Source organism: Citrus sinensis, chromosome 8 (assembly GCF_022201045.2).
Source record: "Citrus sinensis cultivar Valencia sweet orange chromosome 8, DVS_A1.0, whole genome shotgun sequence".
In the NCBI taxonomy this organism is placed as follows: domain Eukaryota; kingdom Viridiplantae; phylum Streptophyta; class Magnoliopsida; order Sapindales; family Rutaceae; genus Citrus; species Citrus sinensis.
The window spans coordinates 8,388,186-8,394,823 of NC_068563.1; positions in this window are offsets into that span (position 1 = coordinate 8,388,186).

Genomic DNA, 6,638 nt, shown 5'->3' on the forward strand with positions numbered 1-6,638 from the left:
GGATTATGGCAATGCAAGAGGAGTTGAATCAATTTGAGAGAAATAATGTGTGGGAGTTAGTTCCTAATCCGGAACATCAATCCATTATAGGTACTAAATGGGTATTTAGAAACAAAATGGATGAATCCGGGGTGGTTGTAAGATATAAAGCTAGATTAGTGGCTCAAGGTTACAACCAAGAAGAAGGAATTGATTTTGATGAGACTTTTGCACCTGTAGCAAGGCTAGAATCCATTAGGATGTTGTTAGCATATGAATGTCATAAGGATTTTATTTTGTATCAAATGGATGTCAAGAGTGCTTTCTTAAATGGATACATTATGGAGGAAGTTTATGTGAAACAACCTCCTGGTTTTGAAAATGAAAAATTTCCAGATCATGTGTATAAGTTATCCAAGGCTTTGTATGGCTTAAAACAAGCACCTAGAGCTTGGTATGATAGGCTTAAAAACTTCTTGTTGAATAAGGATTTTTCGATGGGAAAAGCGGACACAACTCTATTTGTTAAGCATAAGAACCAAGATATACTTATTGTTCAAATTTATGTTGATGATATTATTTTTGGTTCTACTAGTGAGTTGTTATGTAAATATTTTTCATCAGGTATGAGTAAAGAGTTTGAGATGAGTATGATGGGAGAGTTAAAGTACTTCCTTGGACTTCAAATCAAACAAAACGAGGAAGGAATTTTCATAAATCAAGCCAAGTACGTGAGAGATCTACTCAAAAGATTTGGCTATGATAATGGAACAGCAAAAAGCACTACTATGAGTACTACCATCAAGCTGGACAAAGATGAGAAAGGTAAGGAAGTTGATATCAAGACATATCGAGGTATGATCGGATCCTTACTCTACTTGACTGCTAGTATGCCTGATATTATGTTTAGTGTTTGCTTGTGTGCTAGATTTCAATCTTGTCCTAAAGAGTCTCACATGCTTGCTGTCAAACGCATTTTTCGATATTTAATTGGCACTATTAATCTTGGCCTTTAGTATCCTAGAGGAACTCATATTGATTTAACTTGTTATTCGGATGCCGATTTTGCTGGGTATAAGGTTGATAGAAAAAGTACTAGTGGAACATGTCACTTCCTAGGCCATTCACTTGTCCCTAGGTTTAGTAAGAAACAAAACTCAGTTGCGCTTTCAACCACCAAGGCAGAATATATTGCCGCAGGTAGTTGTTGTGCACAAATTCTATGGATGAAACAAACTCTTAGAGACTATGGTATTAAGCTTGATCAAATTCCTATCTTATGTGACAATACTAGTGTTATAAATCTCTCTAAGAATCCTATTCAACATTCTAGGACTAAGCATATAGAAATTAGACATCATTTCCTTAGAGATCATGTTCAAAAAGGAGATGTCGTAATTAAATTTGTTTCCACTGAAAATCAACTTGCGGATATCTTTACAAAACCTCTTAGCGAAGAGCATTTTATAAAGATAAGACATGAGCTTGGAATGATGAATGTTGAATCTTAATTCATGTTTCTCTACATGGCTTGATATGTTTGTTATCATATGGATTTATGCTTCATGGATTAGATAGCATGATATGCTTGTAATTTATGATTTTATGATTTTGTGTTTCATGCATTAAATAGCTTATTGAAAAATTTTAAATCTCAAAATGATTTAAAATTAATCAATTTTTAAGGTCGGAAATAAAATGGTGTGTGTAGTACAAGTATAAGAGCTAGCAAATATTCCCTTTCTATTCATCCGGAAAAAAAATTTTTTTTTCGTTATTGATCTCTTTCTCGGGACAAATTCCGGACAACCGGTTTTTCAATCCGGAAACCGGATTAGCTTTGGTTGGTCTCTGGACAACATTCGGATGACTGGTTCTTCAATCTGGAAAACCGAATTCGCGTGCATGCTTTGCTGGAACAAAACTGGATTTCCGGTTCAAGACATCCGGAAAACCGATTGTTTTTTGAAGAATCTCGAAACTAGCCAGCCGGTTAAGGAAACCGGCAAGCCGAATTCATGGTTATAGCTCTCGGGTCCATATCCGGTCTACCGGATTTCTTTTTCGGTAAGCCGTTTTCGGCTTTCAACTCTCTGACCAAGAACCGAATTTCCAGATTTTCTGCTTCCCGAGCTAACCGGCAAACCATTTGTGAATCGTGTGCTTATGCCCATTAACCGGCTAGCCGGTAATGAAATCCGGCAAGCCGGATTCGAGATTTATCTTTGATGTTCATCATCTTCTCCTCATTCGATCTTCCGTTTCTTCTCTCTCTCTAAAAACTGATTCTATTCTCTCTTGATTTCACTCCAAAGTCCATCTTTTTCTTCCATTTCCACATCAAATTGAGTCAAGAAAATCATTCCCCATCACCTCATTCACTCAAAACAATCTTTAAACTCCATTTTCAACATCCAAAACTCTAGATCCGAATTTCAACCTAGGTTTTGGGCCGATTTTTCTCTCTCTAGATTTCTCACTCTCAAGCCATTTTTTTGCTCCAATTTATTTCACCAAATCACTTTCCATCTTCATCATCTTCATTCTATTTGGCGTTCTTATCTTCAAATCCAACAAAATCACCATGTCAAGCTCTCGGCCGGTTCGTAGAAAAGGCAAAGAACCGGTTCAACCATCCACACGGCCACGGGAAGCAAGGGGCACCTCCAGTCAATCCACCTTTGAGTCCATTCATTTTCAGAACAAGCAACACTTAATCAAAAGGTTCCAACAAAACTTTCGGACTCGTGAGGTACTCAATACTTTCTTTGTTTTACCGGATGTTTTGCATACTCTCCAGATTAGTCATAGAACTTTATTTCAATTATTGGGAGATGTTGGTTGGATTGATGCATTGTTGATTGAGGAGAATGTGTATCCCGACTTGGTGAAAGTATTTTACTCGAATATGGATTGTTCCGCGGAGAAAGAGAATCGAGTAATCACCCCAGTTGGAGGAGTTTTGATTGAATTTGATGATTTGGAGTTGAACTCCAACCTAGGATCTTCTGATGATGGCCTGGACATTTTTTCTCTTAGGAAACCTCTTGATATTGATGACTATGTTCATGTTGATGCTGTTCGTAATATTTGTCGACGTAGTGATCTTTCTGTTGAAGACTGTACCATTCATTTCTGTACTCAGTGTCTTTGTCTTCAAACTCATTTTTTGCTTCGTATCATCCAGTCCATTGTACTTCCTAGATTAGGACATTTGGATGAGATTTCTCACATGAATGTTGCCATGATTGACTGTATTCTTAGAGGTCGCCCTGTTGACTTGGGCTATTCAATCATCCGCACCATGTTGAGCATTCCTACCTTGATTACCTGCTCTCTTCCTTATGGTCACTTCATTACCCGAATTCCTAAATTCTTTGAAGTGTCAATTCTAGAACCATCTTGTGGGCCGTCCAAGGGTATTGGGGATGAGGTTATTGTTGGGTTAGGCTTTGAGTGGAAGGATGGCACTTGGGTCAAATACAGTGATAACAAGTTTACCTTTCTAGCCCCAAGTGATGATCGGCCACTTAATGCTGTGATTCCAGCTGATCAACTTTCAGTTTTCTCACTCTCATTTCGAGGGCAGCGTAGGCGTCGAGTTTCTTCCACGGTTGCTTCAGTTCCTAGAGCATCTGCATCCGCTTCATCACCTCCACTTCCTCCTACCTCTGAAGCTGTTTCTCTTCAGCAGCTTATGGATGAGGTGCAGACACTTTTGGTGCGGCAGACTGAGCTTCAGCAGGAGCAGCAGCAGCAGCGGCAGCTGCAGCAGCAGCTCATTCATGGACAGTGCCTCCTCTTCGAGCACTTCGGCATTCCATATCCGTTTCCACCTCCATCTTCACCACCTGAGTAGTATCTTATACTTGTACTTGGACACACCTACATTTCATTTACTGCATTGTGTGTTCTTTTATTTTCGACTCTATGGATGGTTATTATGCTTTTCGGTTTATGTATTTGTTTTGGATGATATCGATTTGTTGTGACTATTTATGTTGGATGTTATGGATTTGTTTTTGAGTGATTATTATGGATCATATAGATTTTCTTATGCTTATGGATATTTTTTTTACTAATGTGCTTATGTTGCGATTTTGATGATTGATAGGGGGAGCCTTTTATTCTTTTTGATGATGAAGGGGGAGAACGATTTAATATGTGTTATGAAAATATGCATGTATCTAGGGGGAGCATGTATGCAGGGGGAGTTTTTGTTAAACTATTTTCAAATCATTTTTTAACTTGCATTTTTTAAGGGGGAGCTTTTTCATAACAAGATTAAAGTTTTGAATGTGCTTTGTTAACATCAAAAAGGGGGAGATTGTTAGCCTATATGGCTATAAATATTGATTTTGATGATAACAAACCACATGTATTTATTAAATAAAGATTTATGAATTGTGCTTTTATAATAAGAAAATGATGTTATGGAATTAAAGCATTTTGGACTAAAATGAAAGTAATTTCAAAATCTTTGATAGTGTTTTAAATTTCAGATTTAGACCTATTTGAAACTATTTAAATGTTTTTGGGTCATTCTATAATTTCACAAGTTTGGGCGAAATCATAATTTCAGAAAGTTTGGGATTAACGAAGAATTATTTAGAAATTCTGAAATTGGACTTATTTGTAAAGTTTCATAACGTTTTGGGTCATACTACAGTTTTATAAAGTTTTGGGGTCAAACTAAAAATTTGGAAAAATTTTCACTGTAGCAGGTTACTGTAGCAAACGGCTATTCGGATTCTGAAAACCGAAAATCCAGATACGGGCAGCAAACATCCAGAACGAAAACGGCTTACCGGATTCCGAATCCGGCAAGCCGGCTAGGCAAAATTCAAAATTTTACCTTAACGGTAATATAAATCCGGCTTACCTGATTCCATAAACGGCAAACCGGATACGCCTGGAATGTGAGTAACGGCTAGTTTTTGAGCTCAAACTATAAGAACTCAAATCCAACTCATTTTGAAGCTCTCCAACAAGCAAGAACAAAAAGCACACGTGATATCTTGAGCCTTCAACTTGCAAAACACAAATCATTGAATCATTCATTGTTCTTCATCTTTAAATATCTACTCATTGAGTGAGTTTCATTGTAATTTTCATTTCTTCAAGTCATTTGTAAGAGTTTGAGTGCGTGAGACACTTGAGTGAAGAGATTGGGAGATAATCTCTTTGTTGTAAAGGTTTATTGACACCTCGAAGTCAATTGTAATCGTTGAAGCCTTGGAAAGGCTTGGATAGTGAAATCCTCGAGCTTGGATCGCTTGGAGGCGTGGACGTAGGCGACGATTGCCGAACCACGTAAAAATTTGTGTGTTTGTTTCTCTTCTCCCTTACTCTTTAATTATTGTGCTATTATTGAACTTATTGTTTTCAATTATTGTTAAGACATTAGATTGCCTGTTGTGTGGATTTGTTAGGATAAATTTTAAAATTTCAATTCACCCCCCCTCTTGAGTTGCACACTTATATTTCACACTTGTCATAAGGTTATAATAATAATTGAAATAACGTTAATTTATTACAATAGTATGTAGGGAAATTATCCCTGTACCACCTTTGTTTTGTCATACATATGCCTAGCCACCACAAATTTTTGATATATTCTTTACAGCAATTTGTTTCTAAACTTATATCAATCAACCACTTTGATAATAAAAGTTTAAATAGATTGGTATATTTTTAATTAATTTTTTATTTTTAAAAATTTTGTTGGATAAAATGGTTCTTTAATTCATTTAGAAGTAAAATGGGCATTTTATTTAAACCTTAGTGTTAAAGTAATTGATTGATACAAGTTTAGAATCAAGGGTTGTGCAAAGAACACGTTAAATGTTTGTAGTGGTTAGATGTACATATAACAAAACAGAAGTGGTGCAGAGGTAATTTCCCTAGTATATATTAACGAAAAAGATAAGAACATAAATTAAACTGAGGATGAGTAGTTACAATTTAAAACAGATTCGCCACTTTTTTAGTAGTACTTAGGTTATATTAACATCAGTTAGGATATTACAAAGCCAAATAGTCTCGGTAACATAATCTCACTACTTCGGTGAACTTCAAACCAGTGTTGGAACTCCATTACATGAAGTCTAAGTTAGAAAGAATTTATTTGAGAGAGGAGAGCAAAAAAAATCACTTTGATTTTGGTGTGTTTTTCAAATGAAATTGATGAAGGGCATTTTCGTCTAGAAAATTAAGCACTAACTCTTGAATTTATAGTTTGAACTTAATTTTGAAATAAAATCTATAACTTTCACTTGTAACAATCTTTTAGCCATATTTTGTTACGTGCCTCTTATGTTGAGTTTTCTATTTGCTCTTATTTCTCTATTCAACCCACACAATAGTGTTGAATCCTTTACTTGTTCAAAAGACTTGATTTATTGTTTCAAGTATTTTTGGTCACCCAATTTGAGAATTTTGTTTCTTTTGTTTATGATGCTTCCTATATGAAAAGAGTGCATAAGCGGGAACTTGTATTTGTTTAATTCACAATGTCTCAAGAGCATTACATAAGAAAGACAAAACAAGAAAAGCTGAAAACGGACAACATTGATTAAGATTCCTTTGACCAATCAATCCTACATGTTATTCTTCGTGATAACCACATCCAAGTCTTGAATTTGTCAGATCCAACATCA